General features: G+C 34.3%; 2 long non-coding RNA genes across 4 annotated transcripts; both read left to right on the top strand.

Annotated features, from left to right (window-relative positions):
* Window positions 1–1,711: 1,711 nt before the first annotated feature.
* LOC128239055 (uncharacterized) lies at window positions 1,712–3,471 on the top strand. Its single transcript, XR_008261812.1, has 4 exons — window positions 1,712–1,830; window positions 2,306–2,466; window positions 2,726–2,869; window positions 3,316–3,471. It is a non-coding gene; the product is annotated as an uncharacterized LOC128239055 (long non-coding RNA).
* A 1,502-nt stretch (window positions 3,472–4,973) lies between these two features.
* Window positions 4,974–13,868, top strand: LOC128239229 (uncharacterized). Of its 3 annotated transcripts, none has more exons than XR_008261853.1 (6): window positions 4,974–5,016; window positions 8,887–8,973; window positions 10,110–10,220; window positions 10,826–10,903; window positions 12,822–12,928; window positions 13,772–13,868. It is a non-coding gene; the product is annotated as an uncharacterized LOC128239229 (long non-coding RNA). The 3 variants fall into 3 exon arrangements; XR_008261851.1 differs by lacking the exon at window positions 4,974–5,016 and adding an exon at window positions 5,131–5,251; XR_008261852.1 differs by lacking the exons at window positions 4,974–5,016; window positions 8,887–8,973 and adding an exon at window positions 9,833–9,863.
* Window positions 13,869–15,734: the final 1,866 nt, after the last annotated feature.

Genomic DNA, 15,734 nt, shown 5'->3' on the forward strand with positions numbered 1-15,734 from the left:
AATGTTACTTTGGGAATAATACCCTGAAATCATACCGGTTGTAGCCTTCTTCTGCTGCATTCTGTGGTGACAGGTAGGCGGTTAGCAGCCATCTCTTAGCTGGATATCCACTATCTCCCAACAAGTAGTATCCATTTGCATGCTCCCCTTCAAACAAGTCAAATAAACCGCTTTCACGGAGCACCCTGCTATCATGGACCGATCCTGGCCATCTCGCAACTACATCTATAATTCTATGAAAAGGATCGAACACTACTTGAACATTTATGATATGAACACTCTTTCTGTTCACAAACACTGCTTCATGTTCATGAGGAGCCTTAATTCCAATATGGGTCCCATCGATCACTCCAATAACATTTGGGAATCGGGCGATTCTCTGAAACTGAAATGAGTTTCGCCTGAACTGATCATCCATTGTTGGGAATCTAATAAATTGTCTCACAATATCTGGCGTTGATAAGACATCAATGACTCTAGTTAAAACTCTAGAAACAGTAGGTTGGCTTACTTTGTGTAAGTCACTGTCATTTAATTGTATAGGCCCAGTTGCTTAATGTGATTAATATTTTCTGCCGGGCACTTATGGCATTATTTCTATTCAGTTTTGGTGTGATTCCATTCCCGATTAACTGTTCAAGATATAAGATGCCATTCATGTCAAATCTGTACCGCTGAATAATTTCCATTTCTGTCAAATCATTCAAATTTGGAGCACGATCCATGGCCTGAAATAGAAACAAATCATCTTGTCGTCAGTGATGGCTTATAGATATCACTAAATAATGGTCCAAAATTTGGTTCCCTTACAGAATGAATGCCTTTTTGTGAACAACTCGCGAACAATTTGTGAATATATTGTGAACACCAGTATTCGCAGGTATCATTCGCAGAATGTTCGCAGCTTATGCGAATAATCTGCGCACACCTAGGACTGCTATTCGCAATAAGTTCACAATAAAATAATAGTTCGCAGAATGTTTACGGTTATAACTTTAAAAATGTTAAAGTTAACATAATGTTCACAATTAGAACATATAAAATGTCAGTTTATCAAACGAAAGGGTTTCAATTCGCAGAATGTTCACATTTAAGTCGCAGAATGTTCACATAAAGAACTTTGTTACTGACAAGGAATAACATTTGTGGAAAACACTCTGTTAATTTTCCCTGTTTACAATATGTTCACAATTGTGACTTGTAAAATTCCACTAATCAGTCCCACAAAGATTAACAAATTAAGTTAAACAGTATATGGATTCCACTTTAAATGGGTTTTTATACTGATCGAGGGTGTTAATTTATCCTTGGTTAAAAAGTGAACATACATGTACCTATTGATGATGACCTTCAGACAAATCCTTTCAAAGGAATATTAACTACCAGTATGTAGAATTGAAGAATATCAAACGTTTTGTTTACTTTATTTTTTAAGCATGTTAACAATTCAGAATCAAATCAAATATTCAACAATATGTCAAAAACATTCATATACATTCAGTACCAAGTCGGCAATTTCAATATCGAGAAAAACGTGTTTAAAGTTTTGTTAATTTATTTCACTGACTTAAATTGTTATAAGTCACCATTTCTTCTTGTTAGATTTATTTAATTAACGTAAAACACATGGTTGAATCGCATCCATAAAATATCCATATTCTCCGACAACGATGTTACCGATAGCGACGAGAAATAATAACAACCTAGTTATCTCCCTTCACCATATACGTAATTTCCGGTTTGTAATTGAAAAACGAGAAATTTTGAAACAATTACGTTTTTTGTCTACATTTACTGCTGTTTGAGGATGCTTCTGTTGAGTTATGACAGGTAAATATCATTGCAGTTGTATAAATTTAATATTAAGCTTTGTAAGGTTTAAATGATATAGAAAAAAGACTAAAATATTCGTTAATATAGTCATAAACCCGGATTAGTAAACAAAGGACTTGAACTGCATGGTGCTTTTATTTAATTTTCATACACCATTGTCCATAATAATGAGGTAATTTGTATAATGATATAACTTTCTCATCATGATCGAGTCAATTGTTTATGTAGTCAGGGGAGTACTGTGTTCCTGGTGGACTTGTCAACGACACTGATATGACATTTTCATCATGATTTGTGTATTATAACTTATGATTGACCTTCATTTACTAGAAACACTCATCCTGACCATGACAACACTGTAGATAATTGTGATCTGTTTATGAGTTTTGATAACAACAATGATGAAATGACAAAAGATCACAGTGCACTACATAACTGTATTTATATGCATCATATTGCTATCTTATTTCAGGACAGTATCCATGCTCCCTGTCCGACACCCTCCCATGTTGCAGTTAACATTTCCCTGCCAGTCTTCTTCCCCCATCATGCCCAACTGACTGGTCCAATATTGTTCAAAACTATATGGAAATGCCTCGTCATCGTAGTTTGGAGTATGTGCAGAGCACTCAGGTACATTTTAGTTATTTATAACTTAAGTTCACAAATTAATAAACGGCTAATTAAATTATTAACTGACAGTTTTTTTTCAAGTAAGGAGAATATTTGTGGATGCACACATGACAATCTTGTGATGCGTAATCAGAAGGCATATTGTGTAATACCGAATAATTAACTGGTTTCCATATTTTATTTTGAAATCATGCAATAGTTTATAGATTAACAAAATAGCATGTATAAAATAAAGATGTACATGTATCAAATGTTGCAGGATAACAAGCAGTTTATTTGCTTGATGAGACTGATTTGCCGGGGAAGGGAGCAGACACTGCTGTGAGCATGATGATCACTACTTCAAGTACCATGGTTTGGAGAAGAAAAGCCGAAATTGGCACTTTGGTCTTTGGAAAAGCAGGTAGATAATAAATTTTGCACATTTATCCCTATAGTAGAGTACTTTAATTTTGAAAATACTTACCTAACAGAATTGAGCCCTAGATTTTCAAGAGTATTCACTTAAGATGTTAGCATTTTAATTGTTGTCAGTTACATGTCAAAAAAATAACCTTGACCATAACTCAATAACTGTTGAAATTGATAAAATGCAACTTTGCATACCTATTGCCAGAGGACGAATGTATATGTGAACTTTCATAAGTATGTTATTGCTATATTACATTTCAAATTTTCAACAATGATCAACAAAAATAAATGCTGTTTTAACTAGTCAAGAAACTCCTCACTTTGTCAAAACACTAGTATGATATCTAAATCTTTATATAAGCTTGTTTTTTGTGTACTTTATTGTGATGTCAAAATATGACTGAACTAGACATAATTTCTATCAATTCATACTTTCAGCAAACAGGCCTGGCTTTTTTCAGTGCAGGTGTGTTGCATCGGATATGGTGTAGTTTACCTTGATGAAAACCAGAGTAGTTGTGTTACCTGAACTCCTTTCCGAAATCTGCATCAAGGGGATGGATCTTGAATGGCAGTGGTATTAACATGAAAAGATCAGATAACACAGCAGATTTGACATTTAAAAAGACAGTGTGCCCTTGACAGTCTCAACCAAAGCATTGAACAAACTGTACAACCTGTTAATTAACTTTTAGAGCTGTTTGTTTGGACTAGTGTTTGTCATTCAGAAATAAGTATTAACATTATTTCTCAGTATGAGAAAACTCCAGGAATTAGAAACTTACTGATATTTACTATAACTATGTAAACAAACCTCTTAGGGGTTTAGCCAGGTTAAAGAAAGACAGGGAGCCACAGAAAAGAGACAGGTTTCCATGTGTCAATAGAACACCCTTCATTTAGCTGTGAAGAATTTTAACATTTTGAATGTTACAGAAAATGTAAGGAACATTGTATAATGTTTAATTGAAGTACTATTAGGTTTCAAGTGCCAAATATGTAAAGCCTGTGTGTATTTATAATCATGTTAATATAAAGTTGTTATCAAAACAAAATCAATATTTGACTGTCTTAAGCTTTTAATTCTATGAAGGCAGGAGGTTGCCAATCTATTTCTTAGTTCTACCTTTTTCATAACTGTGGCCAGGGGTTTGCAGGCCCTTATAGCACTAAAAAAAACTGATAAAATTTCAATTTAACTTTGTTAACTTTGATATGGTAATCTAATCTTACTGCAGCTCATTTCTGCAATATTATGACTGAAACTGTATGTTATAACAATAAGTATGGTTACCTGTAAGTGACTTAAATGGAACAAAATTATTGGAAAAAATAAGAAAAAACTGTTTGTTAAAAGGTATTATGCATGTATGCAGACAAAAACAAAATGAATAATTACTTTGTGTTTGAATAAACTGTATAATAATTGTTTTCACTTCTTACATTTGATATATACTCCAAAATGGCAATTTAGGATTTGACTCCAAAAGTTTTGCACACAGTATCACAATTATATATATATATATATATATATATATATATATATATTATATATATTATATATATATATATCTACTACAGATATTAAGGTGACCATATATATATTAATCTAGGCATTATGGGGACCGCTGGATTAAGGCGACAAAAATTGGTCTCCTTAATATTTTCAGTCCAGATTTGATGTATCAAATGTCAATAAAAATGTCCATTGACAGTAAGTTGATAAGCTTGAATGTTTATTTACGAGATCATTTCATTGTTTTAAATCTTATTCTCTTTTAATATTAAAAAAAATATTCTTAAACTTTTGTGTGCGTATATTTGTGTATCCATAAAAATAGCTATTAAGGCGACCAGGGAAAAAATCTTAATTTTGGTCAAAAATAGCTATATACTAAGCATTTTTTATTTGTTTTACTTTATTTAAAGCCTATTGTATATTATCCCGAAGTTTCATTCCAAAAAAAACAGAAATAAGGAAATTCGATATTTCGTGTACCATCAGCATCCAAATTTTCAAGTATACAGAAATCTAACTTTCCGGAATATAACGGAAATTTTCGGGTATCTCCGTGGTACCATCTCCGTGCAATTATGCAGTATGGCGTTCATCTCTTACGGAAAGAGAATGGTAACTTGGTAAGTGTTTAAAATATATATTCAACGTTTTTTGCGTTTATTTTTATGACTTTTGTACAGTAGTATAAATCGTCCACCCTTTGGATAAAAAGCAAATGATTTATCCGGATTTTGTTCATCCGAAACTAAATCACTAGTATCAACATCCGGTGTAATTTTTGCTTGTATTTTGGAGAAACTCGATTGATTTCTAGCAAACTTGGTTTACCACTACATCGTCGCTTATTATTATTTGGTATGTTCCAATCTAAAAAGGGATTTGCTCCCTTAACATCTCAGATTTTAATAAATAAAAGACGAAAGGATACAAATGCCTTACATTTTGTTTGTCAATGTCATGTCATTAGTCATTCTCATCACCTTTGAATAGCAGAACAGAACAAACACCAATTCGTATTGTGGCTTTTTGCATGTGTCTTAAATTCTCATATTTGATAATAAATGGAACAATAAAATATTTCCCTTATTCTGCCACAGTTATGCACCAGTCAATTGTAACCATGGCCCCAGGTCTTGTTTATACCGGGGATAGCAGGGGAAATGGGCCATGTTTTTACCTTCCAGGTGGACCGGCAGTGCTGAGTGAATGCGGTGTTATTGTTTTTGCGCTGAAAACAGGGAATGGGCCTAACCTAGGATGTCCCCAGGGGCATTTGACGGGGATCTGGTTATTTCGTAACCTTACCATTTCGTAACTGCTGAATCTTGGTTATTTCGTAACCATTCTGTTAGTCAATTCGTAACTGTCAAGAAATCAATTGCTCATATGGTAACCACCATTTAACAACGTGATAAATAGTACACTTAGCACCTCGTTAAGTGTATTGTTCGAACCTGGATGTATATGGCACAGCAACCAAGACACCAATTGGGAGACAATAAATTTACTCAAATTCTCACTAGTAACAAGCCAATAATTTATGTTACTCAATAGTTATTAGATTTATATATATATATCATGCTAAATTAGAAATGATTTGTTATACTACCAAAATATGTTAATTATTTTCTTACATTTTGCTTACTTATAAACAATAATTTAAGACTGATTGCGATGTATTTTTGAGTAAAATTATGTTTACATAAATGATCATTCTTGACCTATTTCATTGACTATATTTGTTTGAATTGTTTAAAACGAACAAAATTTTGTTCTGTTCTTTTCTCAATTGATCCATATTCTGCATACTTTATATCTGAAACTGACAAAAAAACAGCCTAAAATTATTAGTTATGGTATTAATTTCCAATAACAAGATACAAAATTAAACATATCGGCACATTTTTAATACAATAAGCATATAAAAAGCGCATACTCTCATTCGGCAAACTCACTACATTTTACAGAACTTCTATGCAATTTAAAAAAAAAAATGAAATTCTAAAGTTATATGGTCTATATATTTAAAAAATATTGGCTTAAGGTCACAATTCCTCTCAATGGTAGAACATCTATGAATTAAAAAAAATATTACATTTAATATTCAGCCTACTAATAATATTTCCTTCGCAACATAAAAAATAGCTAGTGTGAATGTTTCTATTTGTCATAGTTTCAGAGTTTATTGGCAAATCGCACTACACTATTACGTAGGAATAAAGAAGGAATACAACTACTAGATTTAACTTTGTTTACCGGGGTATGTTGTTATTTTTATGTTTTATACTTACAGTAAACTTATTTTGTAAATTCAAATGGTATTAAATTAATTCCGCATAATTATAGGAGTTAACGGTTAAGATATGACCATTTGATTTCTTAACGGTTACGAATTGACTAACACAATGGTTACGAAATTACCAACAATGAGCGTTACGAAATGACCATAATTCATTTGACAGGGCTTTTACCAACTGTTTGTCTGTGCAGAGCGGGAATTTTACCTGGGATTGGCTGGACCGAAAGTCAAAGTCCCCGCTATTAGCAGGACCTTGGGGGCCCATGCTGCAATTGACTGTTGCATTATTTGGATTTTTTCTTAACTTTACGACACGCCCCCCTACAGTATTTTATAGTCAAGTTAAGTAATATTTATTTACAGAAATTGGATAACTTAACAAGTAAAGTAAACTGTACTGAGCTTTTGAACAAACCTACATACTTATAAATCAAAATTGATATTTTAGGGTCTACACTGAATAAACCCAAAATGTTAGTTTTGATTTGCTAAATTCGAACAGTATTTAGTCTATCCACACAAAATTTACAGGATCATCTGGTAACAAATTTTCTAAAAATTCTCTGTTTTCCAAATAGGGAAGACAGGTTTAAGTGGGATTAAAAGGTTGCTATCTGTGACCAAAAAAATACTGTTCAAAATTGTGAGTATTCATTTATCTTTTGTTCAGTAAAGAGCATGCAATGGCATAGTGGTTGGATTAGATAATCTGACAGTGGTGCTGGACGTCAGGAGTTCAAATATTGTTGTGAGTTCAATGTACCAAAAGAATACCTTTGGAATACACAATTATCTATAAAAATGGCAGAGCAAATTGCCCATATTGTAGTAATGTCTTAGATCCAGCTTGGATAACTTGGACACAGTAAGCGGTTCACACCCAGGGAAATTCTCAGATAAAACAGTGCCTATAAACTTGAACATTATATTTTTCATTGAGACAATTAAAGAAAATACATTATTGCTGATCTTCTGAAAACAAATTTTCTAGCATTCAAATATTTAATTTGTTGGATGAACTAAGGTTTATATTGATAAGAGATTGCTTCAGTTGGATTTAAACTAATCACCAACAAAAATATATGCATTTAAATCACACAATGTAAACAACTGCGCCACAGATAGGTCTGGTTGGTCTGTTGCTTTAGTTGCTGAGTAAACATAATGTCAGTTATTTCATCACTATTTCTTTTTTTACCATTTGAATCATAAAAAGATAACAAACACAAGAACTTAACACTTTGTGAATATTTAAGGAATGTAAGGGGTCAGATTTCAGATTGCTCATTATTTCTGGAACACTAAATAATTTATTTGATTGTGTACACTGCACTTTCTTGTTAAGCATTCATCCAAATCATTTGGGTAAATTTTGGCAGAAAAACTGCTTTTGGATTTATACTGGTCATCAAAACCGGCACTGACAAAACATAAGACGTGTTTAATTAATGTGCGGGAAAGAGGTTTAAAGGTGTTGGCCCACAGCGAAAGGCTTGCGGGATGCAGTACCCCTTCAAGTAGTTCTTGAAAAAAATGATTCTCTCAGGTAGCATTTGATTATGTGTACATTGTATTATTGTATGTATTTTCAAGTTTACACATGATTTATATCAGGTTGGTATAATTTTAGTTTTATTTAAGTCTTAAAATTTTGACATTTTTTTTTAAGATTTGCCTGCCCCTGTCAGAACACTTAAATTCTTGGTCTTTGGACTATTGTCTGCAACTTCAAAACACACTTTTTGGAACAGGACACATTTTCCTGATATTTTATCCAGTTTGACTGCAATATAAGTTGTATTTATCAATAATTTAAGTAAAAAATGACATTTATATTTCCATAATTACCTGGTAGTTATTTGTTAATTTGTTTTAATTCATGGATAGGTTTATTGCGAGTGTCATGGTAAGCTGGAACTTTTCAGTACACAACATGCAAACTGAGAATGAACTGTGTGTGCCGGCTTTGTGAACAAAAACGCAAGGCGGCTATGGTAAGTTGCGTCAAGATATCCTTGGCCCCCCCCCCCCCCGACACGCAATACAATTCGTGTTTCGCTGATCTGTTGGCTGGGATCAGATCATCCATTTAGGGATTTAGATATGTTACCCCAGCCACCAGGCTGAATGTGTAATTTTACTCAATACTAAGCTTTGTTTTATTGCGAACATCATGTTTATCTAATTGCAGTTGCTGCTTGGGACAATTAAGTTAAGTCAGCAACCGTCTACCAGACTGCAAGATTCATCTCTTCCAAAGGATGTCGTACCTTTCCAGGTGGGTGTGCATTGATTGCTTGATTGATTGATTGTGAGTTTGTGTAAATGAATAACTGTGAAACCATAACCAAATGTTGGGCTGTAAAGGTGTGTGAGTATGTGCATGCTTCACATATTTGCCATCCTGGTTGGCACACTGGATCGTCATCAGACACTCTGCCATGAATGTGAAAGAGTTTAAAGCTATTTCTTATTTTCCTGTGTAACTATATTGATTTTTTATTAAATTTACGCCGCCGTGTTACTGAGTAACAATTTGAAATTGGGCCAAAATCATCAAGCTAGAGCTTTGCATAATCTTTTTGAAACTTCTGGGAGATTTCTGCCCTTGAAAGTATTTGCTCGCAGCCCGCCTCAAAGTTACACTTCGTTCAGTATTTAAAGCTTTCGGATACACTTTTTTGTTAATTTGAGATCTTAATGAGGCTACATTGTACTTCTAAGTAAATAGATGCTCAAAGTAACAAGATGCTCTGGGTGTTCACTGGGTGACAAAGGCTACCCAGTATTGGTTGTTTCTTTATTCTGAAAAGATGTTTCTAGTGAATTGCCCAGTTGCAGTGGTTTTGACGCCACAGAACCAGCACAGCTCCATGACAGATATATATGTTTTTGTCATTGATGTCAGTACTGCTGTATTGGAGGCCTCACAATTTCTGTGTGGAAATGTCATCTGATACACTCATAACGGCGTATTTCTAGCATAGCTTTCATAAGTGCATGGCCATTCTCTGTCATTTTCAGATACACTGTGTTGTGTGTGGATAAGAAATGCAGAGTGGTACCACCAATCACCTAAGCCACCATTCCCCTTACAGACAAAAGGCTCATGGGGACAGTTCCTGCAGTTTACAGCCAAGCTCTCAATTGTAGCCCTACAAACTTCAGGTAAGTGATAAATCTGGGCTTCAAGATATCTCTGTACTCACTTTAAGTTTATACTTCATTTGAACAAAACTTACAATTTCAGCATCAAAATCCAGGTTTAGATCCCAGACCGAACCTTGTCTCCTTCATTAAACTTCATTTCAGATGATCTATAAGCCACATACATGTTCGCTACTTATGGCGGATAAGAACTTTCGCAAATTGATTATAAAGGCATTTTCCCAGATATACACCCTCCTCTTGCAGATACTGCCGATGGTGAAGCTTGGGTGCACTGGGCCGGTTATCCAGCCGTGTGGAATCAACATCTCCAGCTGAACTGGGGCCGGGAATTATATAAGAATCCTTAGCAGCATGGTGAGCTTTTGTGTATTTATTTCCAGGCTCGTATACCCGTCCAGACTTCTGCGTTTAAGCTTTCCTTTCGTCATTTTTCTCAGAAAATGTAGCTGTCTAAGTGCCTATTCCATCAATGAGTATCACTGTCTTTAAATTGCTGTTGTGGTACAGTTTAAATAGCAAAGGTTTATGGCCCTGCTTGTTTGCAACTCCTCATTCAGTTTTGTACAGCGAGAAAAGTAAGGGAATTCTAGAGGTTTACTAGAATTATGGATTGTTTTTCTTGAGTTACACAGTACATAAGGAGGAATTAGTGTGTACACAACTCCTCATTTTATTCCTGTTTATTATTTATATATGTAACATAGATGTGTACAAGACTTACGGTACTTTAGAAACATGACATAAAAGAGCTCACTTTGATTAATTTTCTCAAAAAAAGAAACTTTTACTGCATAGTAAGTAATGTCTTCTGCTCATCTTTACGACATCATTACATGGAATGATGTCAACTTCCCAAGACACATTTCCACATGGTGCAGCTCATTTATATATATTGCTGATGGATTGTTTAGAATGGGACAGTTTTAATTCGACATAATGTTTTAATCGCCATTTTACAGAGTGCCAGCCAGTCATTGCTGTTCTTTGCAGTGCTGAGGAGGACAGTCCTGCCAACATAACAGTTTGTTCAATAACAGGTAAAAAACTGGTCTCACTTTACATTTTCAACCACTGTTCAATCGTAACAATTATCAACGAACCGGCTAGTCTCAATCATGCAGCCGCTCTAATTAGAGTCAATGAACGATATAGATCCGGATACAAGCGTCTAGATGATCGAGACTAAATTGGCAACATGAGAACATTTATTTCATTTCCTGATTCTTGAAAATATATTACGTGAACAAATGACAATTCTACTACCATTTAAAGTTTGATTAATTTTCGGACAAATGTGTTTGTTTTAATTTGCCTTCCGCTTAAAGTAAACGTATATATACTGGGCAAAAGTGCTGAATTTCATCGTCAATGACAGTGATTATCCAAAGTTTGAATTTGGTTCGGACATGTTTGACGGGAATTCAAAGACATTTTTTGTCAGCAGTCTTATATCACAGGTTTCCATGTGAAACTTAACTCTCAATCAAACTATGGTAAAAGATCAAATGCGGGGCTCCGTGTGCGGCATAGACTGCTAATTTTTATTTAATATGATGAAGAGCTAGTTAAGTTATCTTTGTTAAAAGTCTTCATTTGAAGCAAAACATGTTTCAATATCCTGTATGAATTTTCTTCACCGGATATTGATTCATAAAAAACATTGCTCCAGGGTGCAGAGCTACTTTTTGCTATATGTCTATATGGAAAAATCTTCTCCTCAGAAGTCAACTTTGTTGCCAATGTGCAAGGCACAATCGGTGAAAATAATTTCAGTAAAAGTCACTGACCATTATGGCCCCCCCCCCCCTTCGAAGAAGAGGGGTATATTGCTTTGCACATATCGGTCGGTAGGTCGGTACCGTCTACCGTCTGTAGACCAAAGCTTATCTGAGTGATAACTCAACAATTCCTGGACGTATGGTCTTCAAACTTGACATGAAGGTTGGGCCTGACCAGTAGATGATTTTAGGGCTCATCGGGTCAAAGGTCAAGGTCACAGTGACCTTGAATGGTAAATTAATTTTAAAGCTTGTCCGAGTGATAACTCAACAATGTCTAGACCTTTGGTCATCAAACTTGATATGGAAGTTGGGCCTCACCAGTAGATGACCCCTAAAGTTTTTAGGGATCATTGAGCCAAAGATCAAGGTCACAGTGACCTTGAATGGTAAAAGGTTGTCCAAGTGATAAATCAACAATGCCTGCACCCATGGCCCTCAAACTTGACGTGGAGGTTGGGCCTTACCAGTAGATGACCCCTATTCATTTTAGGGGTCAAAGGTCAATGTCAAAGTGATCTTGAAAGCAAACTCGACAATTCCTGGACCAATCATGCAATTCAGTCTGAATGGTCATCAAACTTGACATAAAGGTTGGGCCTGACCAGTAGATGACCCCTTTTGACTTTGAGGGTCATCAAGCCAAGGTCAAGATCACAATAACCTTTAATGCAAAAAAGATAACAAATTCTCTCCTAGGGATATCTCAACAATGCCTGAACCTATTATCATCAAACTTGACATGGAAGTTGGGGTTGACAAGGAGATGACGATTATTGATTTTAGGAGTCATTGGGTCAAACGTCAAGTTCACAGTGACCTTGAATGCGAAAATGTTTGTCTGTGTGATAACATGTCAATGCCTGAACCCATGTCCCTCAAACTTGACATTTAGATTTTTGTAGACCAGCTGATGACTCATATGGATTTTGAGGTCATAGGGTCAAAGGTCATGGTCATAACACACTCTATCCTCACACTTTGAATGGTCATAATCTTAAAACTGCCCCAACGGCATCCAATGTCAGTGACTAATCAGCTGTCATTTCGGTCCATGCTTATTTCATTCAATTGTTCATATAATCCTGACAACATGGCGCTCAGGTGGGGGCATAATGTTTGACAAACATCTCTTGTTATTATTGTGATTATTATTAATAAACTTTTACTATTTCAGGAGACAAACAGAAACACAGAGGTGCTATACATTCCGATGGAAAAGACAACAAAAGCATCTCCCATCATTTTGGCGTGGCTCAGATCAAGAGGAGAATTTTAAGAAAGGTAATAACTGAGCAGCTAAGAACATGCAAGTTGCACTGGTTAGAGTGTAAGACCCATCTTGCTTCATAAGAATTGATAATCATCAATGTATTAAATCAAGAAATTGAAACATAAGTGTCTTGTCTTTTGCAGTGTTTTTGAAATAGAATATAATTTAAAAAAAAAAAAAAAAAAAAAATTAATATGATTGTGAATGTGTGATGTTTTCTTCTGATCATTCTCTCTCAAAAACCAGATACAAAAAACATATTTGTAGATTTTTTTGTTTTACTTGTAAATATAGTTTTAAGTTTGTATTTTAGGCAAAGCCTTTTATTCTGCTCAATACAAACTTAAATATTGTAAGAGTTATGGCCCTTTGTAATTTTTATATATTTTCACCAGCTGCATTATAAAGTCAGACCAAAAGTGTCCAGTTAGTGTCCAAACAATAACTAAGTTAGAATCCTTTCTCAAATCAGGTGAGCAATATAGGGCCATCTCTGTGTTTGTTTGACAAAAAAAACAATAATCAATCTTTGAGTTAAAATGACAAATATTGTTGTAGAATGTTTTGTGAAGACATACAATTGGATAACTTTTGTGTCAATAGGATTAAGGTTTCTGCACATAAAATTTATTTAGAATAGCATTTGGGTCAGTCGGTTCACGTTCAATATTACTGATAGTATAAGTGGAAGCAGTGACTTAAAATTAATTACCAAACAGTTTTTGCTCATTTGCTTTGAGTTAACATACGAGTTATGAAACTTGGAATACTAGTTCTTGGTGGCATAAATGAAAGACCTTCTTTTGTCACATTGACTTGTAATCAAGCACTAACTTCCTCTAAAAAAATTTCAGGTGATGGTTGGGCACACACAAGAAGACATAGATCACAGGTGTCCAGGCATATGAGTAGACTGGAGTTTCACACTCTGCCAAACTTACTTCATCAGAGGAGCAGAATGCTTCTCAAGATCCCGCACTGCACACTTAGATATAGTCTTTGACTACAACAAGGGGATGAAAGTACAGAGAGGTCCAATTGAAATCAATTCTGTGCTGCGTCATTTCTTCTTCTGGAAGTCGATGGACATGATTTATCATGGCATCAAGTGTGCAGTTTCGATGGACATGATTTATCATGGCATCAAGTGTGCAGTTTGTCGACTATCAGCAGTCTTGTTCACCAGCTGTGCAACTTGAGCTGGTAGCTTTATTGCTTGAAGCCACTGCATAAGAGGGGGAAGGTGCAGGCTCATTAAAAAGTCTCAAAAGTTGAAACTAGGAAAAGAAGTTTGTCAAACGTGTGAATCTATTTGCTTTGAAAACAATCGTTACAATGATTTGGTTTCCTTTGAAACTTGATACATACTATGTGTATGTTGAATGAATTGAGATGCTTAAATAAAGAACCGCTATTCAAATATCAGGAAACTGCATTTTTCATACTAAAGGGTAAATGATGTTGCCATTTCCTGTATGTATTTAAATAAGATATTTTTCCACAATTAATATTTTTAGGGAATTTTTCTCAACCTAATGAATGAGATTAAATTGTTCCAACGTTATATGAGCTTAATATGTGTTTTCTGTTTCTTTAAAATTGGTGAAAAATTGTCAGAAGATAATTAGACCAGTATCCATTACTGCAATCATACAATCAAATATACAGGGACAAGCCCACTGGGAATATAATATAATTAAATCCTGTTTAGGGGCATGAGGCAAACATAGTTACTTTCAAACGTTAAAGCTGCACTCTCACATTTTGGACGTTTTGACAACTTCTCTCATTTTATGTCTTGGATTAGAACCATCCAATTTTTGCGAAAAATTAAATGGCAGATTTTTCTATTTAATATATATGCAAAAAGCTACAGAAACATGCTCAGTCGAAAAAAGTTTAAACATAAACCCAGTTTAGTGGCAATGGGCAACGCCAAAGACATAGAACACAAATTCACAGACAAGAAACATAAAACAGCACACAGCTCTACAAACAGCACAGTGCATAAATACTATATATATATTGAACAATATATATATAAATAATTGGTATGTTTATCAAGAAAACATTGATGTTTTATACACTTTTCTTAAACCGTTAGTAACATTAATTTTCGAACGGAAATATGAAATCTGCGATCTGATCTTTTGTCAGCAATCTTTTATCATTATCATAAGTTTGCAGATAATTACGCAACCATTTGCTCATTCCAAGACAACAAAAAAGTTGTGAAAACGGTATATCTGTGGGAGTGCAGCTCTAAATGTTTAATTGCTTGATTTTACTACTGTATTAGAAATTACAGGGGGTGGGGCATATTTTTAGTGGTTTTATTGCTTTTAATGATTCATACAGTCTTACTTCAGTCCTCAGGGCACAACTTACAAATAGACAAAACTGGAAAATGGTCATATCAAAAGGTCAAAGATAATGCAAGCTGAACAATCATATTGTTCATGGCTTGTATTTTTGGTATATTTTATTGCATATGCTATAGAAAAGTTGAAAGTTAAAAATAAATTCATAGTTGAAATGATGGCTTTGAATGGTATTGTCAGATGAGAAACAGCACTATTAAAAAATAGGTATAATGATACTTTATTTATTTTAATCAATTTTAGATATTGTATGAAAATTATATTATTTAGTACATGAGACCTTTTAAACAGTTATTGACAATATAACAATGTGTATATGAAGCTTCAGATCAACACTTAAAGCTGCACTCTTACAGATTGTCAGTTTAGACACAAAATTGTCTCAAAATCTGCTGATTTGGTTATCATTCCTTTAATTCAGTCATATTAGATAATT

This window comes from Mya arenaria, chromosome 6, assembly GCF_026914265.1.
Source record: "Mya arenaria isolate MELC-2E11 chromosome 6, ASM2691426v1".
NCBI lineage: Eukaryota > Metazoa > Mollusca > Bivalvia > Myida > Myidae > Mya > Mya arenaria.